The 15,614-nt window shown below is 44.8% G+C and overlaps 1 long non-coding RNA gene across 1 annotated transcript in view; it reads left to right on the top strand.

Moving 5' to 3' along the window:
* LOC138102776 (uncharacterized) overlaps positions 1-4,372 on the top strand; it is a 50,664-nt gene extending 46,292 nt beyond the window's left edge. The window contains exon 3 of the long non-coding RNA XR_011147534.1: positions 4,183-4,372. This is a non-coding gene — a long non-coding RNA (uncharacterized lncRNA). The remainder of the gene's footprint in view (positions 1-4,182) is intronic.
* Positions 4,373-15,614: the final 11,242 nt, after the last annotated feature.

Below are 15,614 nucleotides of genomic sequence, written 5' to 3' on the forward strand. Positions count from 1 at the left end.
TCCTCTGGCAGCAGAGTGCAGGCCTCAGTTTGCCTTCACCTGGAGGGGTGTGCAGTATACCTGGAATCGACTGCCCCAGGGGTGGAAGCACAGTCCCACCATGCGCCATGGACTGATCCAGACTGCACTAGAAAAGGGTGAGGCTCCAGAACATTTGCAGTACATTGATGACATCATTGTGTGGGGGAACACCGCAGCAGAAGTGTTTGAGAAAGGAGAGAAAATCATCCAAATTCTCCTGGAAGCTGGATTTGACATCAAGAAGAGCAAGGTCAAGGGACCTTCTCAAGAGATCCAGTTCCTGGGAGTGAAATGGCAAGATGGACAGCGTCAGATTCCCACTGAGATCGTCAATAAGATCACAGCAATGTCTCCACCAACCAACGAGAAGGAAACACAAGCTTTCCTATGTGCCATAGGCTTTTGGAGGATGCATATTCCTGAGTACAGACACATTGCTAGTCCTCTTTACCTGGTTACCCACAAGAAGAATGATTTCCATTGGGGCCCTGAACAGAAACAAGCCTTTGCCCACATCAAGCAGGAAATCGCTCATGCGGTAGCCCTTGGCCCAGTCAGGACAGGACCCGAAGTGAAGAATGTGCTCTACTCTGCAGCCGGGAGCCATGGCCTGTCCTGGAGCGTCTGGCAGAAGGTGTCTGGTGAGACTCGAGGTCGACCACTGGGATTCTGGATTCAAAGCTACAGAGGGTCTGAAGCCAACTACACCCCAACAGAGAAGGAAATCTTGGCAGCCTATGAAGGAGTCCCAGCAGCCTCAGAGGTAATTGGCACTGAGGCACAACTCCTGGCACCCCGACTACCGGTGCTGGGGTGGATGTTCAAAGCAGAGGTTCCCTCTACCCACCATGCCACCAATGCCATATGGAGCAAATAGATTGCTCTCATCACACAACACGCCCATATCAGAAAACTGAATTGCCCTGGGACTTTGGAAATAATCACAAACTGGCCTGAAGGTGAAAACTTTGGTCTCACTGATGAAGAAGAACAAGTGACACACGCTGAAGAAGTTCCACCGAACAACCAACTACCTTCAGAAGGCACATGCTACACTCTTTTCACTGACGGTTATTGTTGCATCGTAGGGATGAAACGAAAATGGAAAGCAGCCGTATGGGGTCCCACATGATGGGTTGCAGCAACTCCTGAAGGAGAAGGTGGATCAAGCCAACTTGCTGAACTCAAAGCTGTTCAACTAGCCCTGGACATTGCTGAAAGAGAGAAGTGGCCAAAGCTCTACCTCTACACTGATTCATGGATGGTAGCCAATGCTCTGTGGGGATGGCTAGAAAAGTGGGAAAAAGATAATTGGCAGCATAGGGGAAAACCAATCTGGGCTGCTGAGGAGTGGAAAGACATCGCTGCCCGAGTAAGAAAGCTAGTTGTGAAAGTCCGCCATGTAGATGCCCATGTCCCCAAGCGTCGGCCGAATGAAGAACACCAAAACAAAAAGCAGGGAGATCAGGCTGCTAAGATAGAAGTGTCACAGATAGACTTGGACTGGAAACACAAGGGAGAGTTGTTCCATGCTCGATGGGCCCATGATGCCTCAGGCCATCAAGGCAGAGATGCCACCTATAAGTGGGCACGAGACCGAGGGATGGATCTAACCATGGACAGTATCTCCCAAGTTATCCATGACTGTGAGACGTGCACTGCGATGAAGCAGGCCAAGCGGGTGAAGCCCCTCTAGTATGGTGGGCAGTGGTCCAAATACAAATATGGGGAGGCCTGGCAGATTGATTGCATCACACTGCCTCAAACCCTCCAAGGCAAGCGCTATGTGCTCACAGTGGTAGAAGCCACCACAGGATGTTTGGAGACCTACCCTGTGCCTCACGCTACTGCCCGGAACACCATCCTGGGCCTTGAAAAGCAAGTCCTTTGGAGGCATGGCACCCCTGATAGAATTGAATCTGAAAATGGGACTCATTTTAAGAATAGCCTTATTAACACCTGGGCTAGAGAACATGGCACTGAGTGGGTGTACCACATCCCTTACCATGCACCAGCTGCAGGCAAAGTAGAACGGTGCAATGGATTGTTGAAAACCACTTTGAAGGCACTAGGTGGGGGAACTTTTAAAAATTGGGAACAGCATCAAGCAAAGGCCACCTGGTTAGATAACACCCGAGGTTCCACCAATAGAGCTGGTCCAGCCCAATCTGGACCCCTGCATACAATAGATGGAGATAAGGTCTCAGTAGTGCAAGTCAGAGGTCTGTTAGGAAAACCCGTTTGGATAAATTCTGCCTCGAGTACAGACAAACCCATCCTTGGGGTTGTTTTTTTTTTTCTCAGGGACCAGGTTGCACATGGTGGGTAATGCAGAAAGATGGAACAACATGTTGTGTACCGCAGGGAGATCTGATTATTGGGTGAAAATCGCCTGTAATGTGAAATGCCTGTATACCACTGCTTGCTGAGTGTCACTGTCACTGTTCGTATATAGCTGTGTATATATATATGTATGTATTAATGTGTGTGTGTAGAATTAGCATATATTAGTTGGGGCATTGAGCCAATGATATGGGATAAGGGGTGGAATGTCTTGGGGTGACTTTATGATGTGTATCCCATATCACTGCCTATGCCCAGAAATTAATTTTTGTGCCTTTCTATGCCTCTAAACTGAGCCTGAGAGGGGGAAGGAAAAACAGTGCAAAACTTTTTCAAAGCAGTTTGCAGCTTGTTCAAGGTCACAGAGAGATAGCGACTTTTTTCAGCTGCGTCAGGGAAGCGAGGAAGCACCTGGCTTGCTGTTCCCAGTCAGCTTTTGGCCAGTTGTTCAGTTTCATTTTCTCCGGAGAGAGAGACTGAGAGTTGAACTTCTTCTTCGTTCCCTGGAATTTCAGATTTTCTCCCTTTTCTACCGCACTGGTTCAACATCAGAGCATATCAGGAGGACTTTTCACCGGCCACAGAGGGCCTGGCTCTGGGCCAAGTCCCAGCTCTAAGGAGGAGACCAAAGGGAGGACTCTGACATTTTCCCAGGTTTTTCCTCCACAGCAAAATATTTTATTATTTAGCATTATTTTCCTTTTCCCGTGTGTTTGTAAAATAAATAGTTTAATCTCCTTCACTTTCCTTCGAGGAAAATTTATTTTTCCCGAACCTGGGGGGGAGGGGTGGTTGTGCCATCTCTCAGAGGATATATTTCTAAATTTGGCCAAACCAGAACATTGGCAAATAGATTTTGCTGAGTTACCAGATAAAGAAAGTAACAGGTATGTGTTGGGGAGGATGAAAGTTTGGTAAGAAATTTCACAGATTTGTAAGCTTGGCAGAAAGATCTCTGAATGTAGAAACTGAGGATGAGGTAGAAATGAAAGCAAGTTTTGATATAGAGTAAAAGATGTTTTGCTCAAACACTGACCACTGAATAAATGAGAAGGCAAAGGTTGGAGATGAGTTGGAAGGAAATTTTTAGGAATGGGACAAAGGTATGTGACTACAAACAAAGACATGTTTTTCACCAAGTAAATAAGTCTTAAGAAGAGCATAAGTAAATGAAAAACATGTCTTTACCAAAAAGAGAGATATCGCAGGCAAACAAGAAATGTTGATGTAGGAAGAAGAGAGGTGTAGATACAAAAATGCTATTAGTGAGGATTTTCTTGTTATTTTCTGTGAGAGACTTTTCTCTCTCACAGAAGAGGTGGCAGGGAATGTAAACATCCAAGACACCTGCAACCTTGAAAAGCCTTGTTTATGGTATAGTAGAAAAATATTTTGACAATGGATGTTTTAGGATTTTAGCCAATCACCCCCAAGGGGTGGCTGGCCCTTTGTCCAATTAGGCTATGAAGAAAAAAGTCTATAAAAGAGTTTGTAAAATAATTAAATAAATCAATCTTGCTGCACAACTCCTGCTTGCTGGATCTTCTCCTCCTCCTCCTCCCTATGGCTGCGGGACACAGTGATATACCCTAGGGCCCAGGCCGGCGGTAATAGAGAGGTCTGAGAATTTTCCTTTGGCAGCTTAAACTGTAACTTACTTACTCTTGTGATTGGATAATAATGACTATAATATGGTGATGGTAGTAGCTATGTTAGGCTATAGGCAAATGTAAATGTATTGTGTATGGTGCTTATTGGTTGTTATGTATTAAGATACACTGCAAAGAAAAGTATAAAATGCTTTGTTAATTTGAACAGAAGGCGGCTTCAGGTATGCCTACAAGCTGGAGCTGTCGGCTGTAGGGCTGGCTCTGGATACCCACTCCCTGAAATGCTGTAAATTCCCCTATGCAATAAACAGCTTTCAAGACAGCCACCTGAAGTCCAGACATCCTTCGTGAAACTTTCTCCTATAGGTATGTATTGCTGTTAGTTGACACCTTTAGTGGATGATCTGAAGCTTACCCCTGTTGCACTAACACAGCAAGGGAAGTGGTGAGAGCTTTGTTCAATCATATAATTCCCAGGTTTGGGGTTCCTCTGGGGTTGGTCCCCAGTGATCGGGGAAACTAGTCAAATGTTGGGAATTGTTTGGGATCTGTAAATTCCCTACACACCCCAGACAAGAAGTAAGGCTGAACTTAGGAATGAAACCCTGTAGTGGTTTGTTGGAAGCTGCGCGGGACGAGGAGCCCGGATCCCAGCGGGGGGAGAAAGAAACACAGTCCATAACCAATATGGTTGATAAATTAACTCAGTTTATTAGCAGTCCAAAGGCACTTATATAGTATACCAGCTTGTTAGCTCCTAAGTGGCTTATCAAGACACATTTCTATTTCTACATAATTGGACTTACATTGGCAAGTCTCCACAGTCTTGTTATGATCAAAAGAATTTTGTGCTCAACTCCCTCGTTTCACTCCCGGATAGCACAGCTGCAAGTTTTTCACTCCCTGTTTTTTCTCAGGCTGTTTGTTTTCCTTCACACAGGGACTTTCCCATGGAAAGTGTCTCTCACACACAAGCCTAAAAACTTCCAGCCCTATTGCTTGCACAGTTCTTTTATTGATCCCAATAGTTCTATTTCCCAACAAATTCCCCGTTTTTCTTTTGTGGAAGCAATACTTGATGGGTCGCAGATGTAGTGACTTTGTATATTATCTATTGCAAGCATCGGGAGACAAGGTGAACACACTGTTATTAACAGTATTGCTAGTTCTACAGTAATCAAATGCTACACAAATAAAACTAGTTATGATTTTAAACCTAATAACTTTAACCATCCCTCTAAGTTGAGACCGTCTTCTTTTTTTTTTCTATAATTATGTAGTTAATTGATGTAACTCACTTATCTATTAGTGAAGTGGGAAAAAATGGTTAGAAAGACTTCAACAGCACAAACCTTTAAACAGCACAAACCTTGGAACCTTTCACAGCCGTGGCTGTGGGCAAATAGCAGAAGATCAATGGCTACTTAACTTTATAATATTATATGTCTAACACTAATAACACACCCCCCCAACTTCTTAAGCACTTGCAAGGCTATATTAAACTTAGTGGCTACTTAACTTTAACATCACTTAAACTCTACAGAACTTAAAATTAACTTCACTTAAAACTCTACAGAACTTAAAATTAACTTCACTTAAACTTAACTTTGCTTAAACTTAACAACACTTAACACGAATTAACCTTAACATTACTTAAACTTTACACAACTTAATCTTATCACTAAAATTTTACAGAACTTAAACTTAACAGAAATTAAACTTAAAAGAACTTAACTTTAACAGAAATTAACCTTAACAGCACGTAAACTTAACAGAACTTAAATGTAACAGAACTTAAACATAACATCTTCCAGCAAGCAAGTTTAAGCAAAATAGCATAAGGCCTGTTTGCTAAAATACCAGGTAAAAACATAAATGCATAACTAATTGCTAAATTGACTACTTTCACTTGATCTAAATAGGCAGGCAGCTGATTGAAAAATGCCTGCTAATACTCTTATTCCAAGTCAGATTTACAGTCTATATGCAGAGGGCACAAAGCCCTTTTCAGCCTCTCCTCCTCAAGTGGATGCACTTCTGGATCCAGGGTCGGCTCTGTTCATTGCAGGCTCTGTCGCAGCACGAGTCCAGCGGCTGGGTACCCACAGAGGTCCTGCTGGGGTAAGCACACACATGTACCCCCTGCCTGAATATTGAACCTCAGCGGGCCCCTGTCAGATCCCTGTAGCTGGGTGCCTATACATCACATAAAAATGTTTGGTTACTTTCCTTTTTGCTTCTACAATACTGCTGTGAAGACAGGCAGGTGCAGCGTCATTATCCCCAAACAAACACAAGTAATTTAATACGTACAAGGCTTTTGCTAATTTTTCCTGCACATCTGAAATGTCCTTGAACTTGGCTAAATATAACTTTAGTGTCTGATTAGCACGCTCCACAATAGCTTGCCCTGTAGGTAAATGAGGGATTCCAGTGACGTGCTGCACACTCCATTGCTGACAAAACTTTCGCAGCCGCTCGCTAATGTAGGCAGGACCATTGTCTGTCTTGATCTGCTGCAGTACCCCCATCACGGCGAAACAGCTGGTCAGGTGTCGTATCACATGAAGGGCCTTTTCTCCTGTCTGCGCTGATGCCCATATAAATTTGCTGCAAGTGTCTATGGTGACATGCACATATTTCAGTCTGCCAAACTCAGGAACATGGGTCACATCCATTTGCCATAGTTCATTCGGGCCTAAGCCTCGGGGATTAACCCCTACACCGAGACCCGGGCCATGATGACTGCATGTAGGACATGCCCGTACTATTCCTTTAGCTTCTTCCATGGTAATATCAAATTGTCTATGAAGACCTCTTGCATTCTGATGGAATGTGTTATGGGCTTCCCGTGCCTTTGCAAATTCATTCAATGGCACTGTCACAGAGACTAACTGATCTGCATAGGCATTCCCTTCGCCCAGGCCCTCTGTCCATAGATGACTCCTGACATGTATTACAGCATAGGCACACGATCTCTGACCGATAGCTGATTGAAGCTGGCGCAGTAGTTCAAACAGGCGTCTGTTATTTATGTCTTTGATCCTAGCATCCTCTATCCGTTCCACAATGCCAGCAACATATAACAAGTCTGTTACTACATTGAGTTTAACAGACAACCATCACTTAAAGGCCCAGACCACTGCAGCTAATTCAAGGGTCTGCAAAGAGTCTCCAGGTTCAGCCTCTAGTATCTGATGACACCATTGTCCTTGAACCTGCCACGTTGCAGCTGCTTGTCGGGACTTCTTTCCAGCCTCAGTGAACACGGTTACTGCTTCTTGTAGTGGGTGCTTACTCCTTTTGGGAATCTGAATCCATGTATGCTGTGTCATCCATTTCAGTACCGGGGCCCTGAGTGGTTGTACTTCAATTTGCTGGGCATTGCTTAGCAGGCTAATTTGCAAAGCTTGAGAATTTTGTAGATATCACTCGAGCTCAGCTCTTTTCATTGGCAAGTAGATCGTTCCTGGCTCTTGCCCAGTGACTTGTATTATACAGGTGCGGCCTTTCTGTATCAATTCTGCCACATTATCAATTTTCTGTTGCAATGTTGTTTTAGGCTGTAGGCTTGTAAACATCCATTCCAAGACCTTAATCTGCTCCCCCTTTTTCTTTATGCACTGAGTCAGTGCACCAATAAGTTGCGTCTCTCCATGGAGGATGGTGAAGTCGACTGGAATATCAGCGTCCATTCGATCAACCTCTCTGTCTGCAATAACAGTACTAATACGCTGAATAGTATCCACCTGCTCCGGTGTGGGCCGAACAGGCGAGGAAGGATCAGTCCCTTTCAGCAGGGGCCGCAGCACCTCCAGATCCTCGTTACTGATGCCAACAATGGGCCGCAGCCACTGTAGGTCACCCAAGAGTTTTTGTGCATCCCTCAGAGTTTTGAGATTGGTTTGAATTGTCACCTTCTGTGGCCTGATTTGTGCCTCAGTAATACTCCACCCCAGGTATTTCCAAACAGGTGTACGCTGAACCTTTTCGGGCGCAACGATCAAGCCATACCGGTTCAACTGTCTGGTGAGCAGGAGCTCTTGCTGGGGGGTGATTGGGTCTGGTTGAGCCATCAGTATATCATCCATATAATGATAAATGATGGCCTTCGGCCACTGCACTCAAACCGGCTTTAGTGCAGCATCAACATACATCTGGCACAAAGTGGGACTGTTCTTCATCCCCTGTGGAAGTACTGTCCACTCATAACGAGAAGCAGGTCCCTCCCTGTTTATTGCAGGGAGAGTAAAAGCAAAGCGATGCATACCATCAGGATGCAATGGGATAGTAAAAAAACAGTCTTTTAAGTCCACTATTAGTAAATGCCAGTTCTGAGGTACAACTGCAGGATTGGGAAGACCAGGCTGCAGGGTCCCCATAGCCTGCATCTGAGCATTAATAGCAAGCAAATCATGCAACAGCCGATATTTCCCAGATTTCTTCTTGATTACAAAGATGGGTGTATTCCATGGACTCGTAGATGGTCGCAAATGTCCTTGATTTAACTGCTCATGCACCAGCGCATGAGCTTGCTGCAGACTTTCCTCTTTGAGCGGCCACTGCTCGATCCACACTGAGGCATTTGTAATCCAGTGCAAGGCTATCGGGAAAGTCAGTGCAGCGGCCTCTACCAAAAAGGCATGTCAGTGGTCAGCACAAATCCCAGCTGGTCGAGCACGTCTCTCCCTATTAAAGCATTAACTTTCTCAAGCAGAGGCATCACTGTAACTACAACAGATGCAGTGCGTCCATCTAGTATGACTTGAAGTCTCTCCTGGCTGCGTTGCACCGAAGCAGTGCCCCCGACACCTTTGACCCCCCTATTGCCTGTTGAAGGGGCCAATGTGGAGGCCAGCATGAATTGGCCACAATTGTCAGGTCCGCTCCAGAGTCCAAAAGTGCAGACAGTGTTATAGAATCACCATCACAAGTGAACACTGTGGTAGCAACCGGCCGCTGAGCTAGTGGGAGGGTGAGAAGAGCGAGGCTCCTCGTTGAACCAAATTTTCCCGTTCCCCGCTCTGGCGTTCCCTCGGCTATGTCTGCAGTCAGGTGGGGCAGAGGGATCAGTTGAGCGATCTTGCTGTGTGCTGGGATGTGCACAGGTAGAAAATGAGTCTGAGACATGATGCAAATTTCTCCTTTATAGTCCTTATCAATTAGGCCAGGCAATACAAAAAGTCCTCTCAGGCTACTAGAAGAGCGGCCTAACAGCAAAGCTCCATAGCACTGTCCATTGATAATCAGGGGCCCTTTAATGCCAGTTGGAATCCTCTGGGGCCGGCCGTCGATTAAGGTCACATCTACTGCTGTTGCCAGGTCCAAGCCAAGGCTTCCTCGGGTTTCTGGCCTAAGGCAACCGGCAGGTTGCAGGGAGCTGCGGAGACTGGCATCGCTGTTGGTGTCCCGGCGCCGCGACCCTTGGCGCTCGATCTCCCGTTTCCCGACCTCCTCTGGCAGAGTTCCGTGGAGTGAGTATTGAGATTACAGTTACGGCACCATAGTCATTGGACCCGACACTGCCCTCTCCGGCCACATCGGTAGTACTTGACTTCATTAGAGATAATATAGCACCCGTCTCTTGGTGCTTCTACCCCTTTCAGGGGGGCAAAGGCTGCAAAAGCTTGCGTCTGGGCTTGCAGGAGATCTTTCCCTACTGCCTTAACAGCTTCCACTAACATTGCCTGTGGCCCTACTGGCACACGGGTCATCCTATCTAGCATCAGCTCTACCGGTGCATCAGCAGGCAGGGTAACTAGTATGGACCGGGTGTACCAATTGCAATTCTCCATGACACACTGCCTTAACAATGGTCCCTTCATAAAATCCTGTACATCCGAATTATGTATAGCATTAGTAACCCTATCAATGAAACTCAAAAAGGATTCATCCCTGCCCTGTTTAACCGACAGATAGGAAGGCTGGGGGGGTGCTGTTTTTACAAAGGACATCGCCTGCCGGGCAAGTCTCATAGCCTCCAATAATCTTTCTGGTCCCACTTGCACCTGCATTTCCACTCTGGCAAACTGCCCAATACCCATAAGCTGCTCCACCGTAACCCCATGTAAGGGGTCCTGTGCATCATGATGGGTATTGGCAGAAGCATCACAAAGGCGTTGCCAGTGCGCCTGCCACAGCATAACCTGTAAGGGAGTCATAATCATTCTCATAATAGTTTTAATATTCTCCGGGCAAAGAATCCCACAACCCCATACGTAGTTCAGCATCTGCTTGGCAGGCTCACTGTGCAGCCCGGACTCATTGACTGTGCCCCGCAGCTGAGTTAACAGCTTCATATTTACTGGACTATATTCTCTTACTACATTATCTCCAGCGGCTTGATATATTACCGGAAAGGCAACTGCATCTCCGATCGCCTCGGGGAGTTCATAATCTTCATTTTCAAGGGCTGTTTTTACGATCTTTCTCCAATCAACCCGAGTACATGTTAACGAAGGGGTGTTACATGCTCTGTGAATATCAGTTCCAGCAGGCTCAGGGCGACATCTAGTGGCTTCTAGGCCCAACTGTTTGTTGTCGCCGTCCGATAACTCAGCCTGCGTCTGCACCGGAGGTGCGGTAGGTACGGTACCTGGTGTCGGATCTGTAGGGGGTATAGCTCAGTCGGTAGAGCATGAGACTCTTAATCTCAGGGTGGTGGGTTCGAGCCCCACATTGGGCACCAGTTGTTGGAAGCTGCGCAGGATGAGGAGCCCGGATCCTCGGGCCCGGGAGAGAGAAACACAGTCCATAACCAATATGGTTGATAAATGAACTCTGTTTATTAGCAGTCCAAAGGCACTTATATAGTATACCAGCTTGTTAGCTCCTAAGTGGCTTAACTTATCAAGACACATTTCTATTTCTACATAATTGGACTTACATTGGCAAGTCTCCACAGTCTTGTTATGATCAAAAGAATTTTGTGTTCATTTCCCTCGTTTCACTCCCTGATAGCACAGCTGCAAGTTTTTCACTCCCTGTTTTTTCTCAGGCTGTTTGTTTTCCTTCACACAGGGACTTTCCCATGGAAAGTGTCTCTCACACACAAGCCTAAAAACTTCCAGCCCTATTGCTTGCACAGTTCTTTTATTGATCCCAATAATTCTATTTCCCAACAGTGGTTTCATCCAAAATACTCATTATTGTTTATCTTCTGTGAGATAAGAATTAGGAGAAATGCAAAGTAGGCACCAAACTTGAAAGAATATAAAGAAGTTTATTAACAGACCTAAAAGAAGAAAAGGAAAAAAAAAATTACACCAACTTCAGAACTCCCCTCCTCCCCCCACCTTCCTCCCTTCTCCCACTGACAATGTAAAAAGACAACCCTTAAGATGTTCAGTCTCTTTACCACTTCCATAATAACCTTGTTCAGTCCATTTAGAAAGAGAAGTCTCTTCTTGCTCGTGCTATGAAAACATTATCACAATGAGACAGCTACCCATTTCCAAGTATTGTTCAGTCCATTTAGGAAGAGGAGTCTCTCTGCTTACGATGTGAGTCCCTTCCCCCAACTTGCAGCTCTTCCCTCAACTGCTTTCGAGGGTCCACTCTTGAAGTCTTTTGGGGTACAATTTTAAGGTTGAGCCATTCAGAAAAAAAAACCAGAGGCCCTTCTCCTTCCCTGGGAGGAAAGGGTCTTCCTCATCTTCATCATTAGGACTATCTCTGGGAGCATCTCTAGGAACTGAGGTTTTCTGCTTTCCCATTTGGAGCAAAAGTCCTCATCTGGTTCATCTCTCCATGTCCAAACTTCTCATGAAATTACAGCTGTGTCAGCATCTGCCTATCTCAGCGCAGCTGCTTTTGCTTAGGAGCTGAACACTCCACCCCCCCATCTTCATGAAATTACAATGGGATACTCTGATATATCATAGCTTCACAACAGAATTTCAGCTTTACGCATCTCCTCTTTCTCTTCCCTCAGGTTTTCAGCTCTTTACAGCAATAAAAGGGTTAATCTCACCTCAGCCTTGCAGCTGCGTGGCTTATCGCTCTTGGTCGCCTGACCTCTGCCGTACAGAGGTGCCACTTTGCTGAAGTCTTGGCCGCAGTGGAGGGGGGGTTGGTTCCGAGCCGCTCCAGCTACCCACAGCCCTGCTGGGGGGGGGGTCATCCTGGAGCCGTAGCCCGGCCTGTCCTGGCCCGAGCAGGGCCTGGGCCCGGCCCACTGGGTCCTGCTCGGGCCCCGCAGCCACCTGTCCCAGCGCCAGAAACGAGAGAGAGCTTGGGGGGGAGTTTGTCTATTCTTAAGTGTGTATCACAGAGGTGATCACAACTTTAAGTGGCTTAAAGAATTGTCCATATTCAAACTGGCCATCTGATAGGTTCTATCAGATCCCAGAGGAAGCTGTAAGCACCCCTTAGCAAGGACATCCCTTCCGGGACTATGCTTGCTAACCTATGACAAACCCTCAAAACACAGGTTAGTAAAATTTGTCAAGAAACATCCATAACATGGGTTCAGGCCTTGCCTATAGCCTTACTGAGAATCCACATACAACCAAGGCGGAGAGACAATCTAAGTCTTTATGAAATATTGCATGGAAGGCTTTATCAGATTCTGCATATCCCAGGAGAAATCCATATGAGGGGGAAAATTGACTTACAGAGATATTTAATAGCTTTAAGTTCCACGTTGCAGAAGCTCCAGAGATTTGTCCTGTTATCCAGATCTATAAGGATTGGACACACCTGCCCATCTGTTCCAGCCTGAAGACTGGGTATACTTTAAATGGTGGGACAGTGACCCTTGCAAGGTAAGTGGAGAGGACCATTCCAAGTCCTGACTACACTCACTGCAGTCAAAGGTGCTGGCAGAGAACCCTGAATTCACTGCTTCAGAGTTAAGAAGACCTCTGCTCCTGAAATAACTGGAAAACAAGGACTGATACAAATCAGGACGATGTGGTTTAAATTTGTTCTTTTGTGCCTGTTATGTGCACAGTTGGTTACAATGGTTCAGGTTTGGCCCCAAAATCTGCATGTGGCTTTAGCCCAAAATGTATCCAAAAACTCTTCATAAAAACAACTTGTCAAGGTGATTTTGGATATGTGAAATTGAGGTTGGGTAATTTATGCCCCTAGATAAAAATGGGGCCTGTGCCCATGGGACTGTAATTCCAAACATAACAGTATTTGATCATATTAAGTGTTATTGAACATATTGAAAAGCAAAATTCAGATGCAATTTCAGCCTTACAAGAAGTCCATGATATGTCTGGTATAGTTTTGCAGAACAGAACGGCTCTCAATTTCCTACTAGCCTCAAAATCATTAAAACTAGTTGTTGTTCTTATGTAGATCAGAGTGAAAGAATTAATAAGAATTTGGTTGAATTTTGGAAACAAATTCTACATCAGGTAGCTCTCTAAGGGCTCACTGAACTTTGATTATATTTTCCATACACTTACCTCATGGTTACCAAACTGAGCCTGGATAAAAGGAACTGCTCATACTACTTGTGGAGGTACAGGAAGTCTGGCGCTGAAAAAAAAACCCTGAGAAGCACCAAAGAAAGCAGATTACACACAATCTGAAGACAGGAAAGGCATCCTGTTTCTTCGAAGCCTGCAAACCTTGAGAAAAATAACAAACTGTCAGGCTGACAGATTTATTACAGGCCTGCAACCAGGTTGTGTGCGAAGAATTGAACAGAGATTCTCACCCTAAGAGAATAAGTACTGTTTTATGTCTGGAATAAACAGATTCATTTTGCTCTCAGCTTATGAGTCTCGCATTCATATTCCAGAAATGGCCTCCCGATTAACAGGGACTTCATTATTACTGACGTGATCCAATCTGGTGGTGTACCCTGACCGAACCAACCGTGGATATGTTCAACTGATCACCAAGGAGCTCCTTTCATCGCTGGCTATAGAACAGGTTAGACTTTGGGAATAGTCAGGCAGCATTTTTTTATAATGGGGCAAGGTGCAACAAAATCCAAAAAAACTGCATAAAGACTGTCTGTTGCACATCACCAGGGAACAGCGTTATAAACTCCAACCCCAAAGCCTCATCCAATTACTTATATGGGTCAGACAATTTTGTCCCTGGTACCCATCAGATGGTTCCTATGACCTTACTCACTGGCAAAAGGTCAGTGAGTGTTTACAAACCCGCCAAATTACCCATCATGATGTCCACCCTGATGATATTAATTCTTGGAGTTAGATATACTCGGCTTTGCAAAATTTAAGGACGCAGAGCACGTCCTTGCAGATGCTCCACCTGCATTGCCATCAGATTGTGTTGTTTTTATTAATGAAACTTCAGCTGAGGAGAATGATCCGGAGAAAGAGGATCTGTTTGATCTTGGTCCAATTCACTCTGGAAAAGAACCAGATTTATATCCTCCTCTAGCCCCAATATGTGCTATGGCAGCAGCTGCTCCTAGCGTGGAAGAAATACTGCAAACAGCATGCAAAAAGGCTGCCGCAAATGTTTCACATATTCCACCACCATCTTATACCATGTCCTATTCCTCTAGTGACTATGATGAGGAAACAATACCACCTATAGGACCTGAGCCAGAAAGGTTTATACAGAAATGCCAGAGACGAGCATTGGAGGAGGGTTATATTGAATTTTTTCAAGCAATGCCTGTGGTGTATCGTAATCAAAACCCACATCATGAACAATTGTCATATGAGATGGTAAAGGAACTGAAGAAATTGGTGAAAGAAAATGGTTTACATTCCTCCTTTACTGTGGGAGACAGAGGAATAGAAACTCCTGCAATTAAAGGAGGCTTTGATTTACAACCCTGGAAGAGACGAGGTCTGGCTTAATTGACAGAGATTTATAGATCTTAAGCAAAAAGATTACAAGCCTGTGTTCCTATAGTTATAAGTAAAAATGTACACTGGGTGTTTTGGTGGAGGATTTTGAATATAATAGTGTGATTTTATATAGTTTAAGTTAAGAATGTAGATGGTATAAAAGAAACATCTGTGTGTACGTGACATGGGAAGTTATTGGTCAAGACACAGCTGCATTGCAGTGAGAACTGCCACAGGTGATAGGTCATAAATCCAAAACAAAGTGTCGTTTTAAGTGTCTATTGGATTAGAAAGTTATAAATTACGATGTAACTCTAAATCTTGTGACTAATCACCATTATTCGGAGGTATTGTAAAATCTCACCACTCAACTGATGCATTTGTTATTTTAAACAATAAATCTGTGTAATCGCATAGTCCCATCCCTGGAAGTTATTTCTTCCGACGAGTGAAACGGGAAATTCGACACTTTACTATGAATTTATTAGATGCAATTGCAGAAGCACATACTATGTTGCCAGTGGACTGGAAATCTCTTTTTAAGACAATGTTGACAGGAGAGCAATACTCTGGTGGACGGAATTTGTAGATTTGGCTCAGACTCAGGCATTGAATAATAGCAACCAACAACCACCCATTAATATCACTGCATCACAGCTCTCTGGCACAGACATGTATGCTACTGTTAGGGCACAATTAAGACTCCCACCACAAGTGTGGGATCAATCTACCGTTATTGCCATGCATGAGCTATGAAAAGTACCTGACACAAAAAAATTAGTCTGGTTTTGCTGCTGTGAGGCAGGGGACTCAGGAACCATACATTACCTTTATTAATCAATTACAATCC

This window comes from Aphelocoma coerulescens (assembly GCF_041296385.1).
Source record: "Aphelocoma coerulescens isolate FSJ_1873_10779 chromosome W unlocalized genomic scaffold, UR_Acoe_1.0 ChrW_unloc_scaf_1, whole genome shotgun sequence".
NCBI classification, from domain to species: domain Eukaryota; kingdom Metazoa; phylum Chordata; class Aves; order Passeriformes; family Corvidae; genus Aphelocoma; species Aphelocoma coerulescens.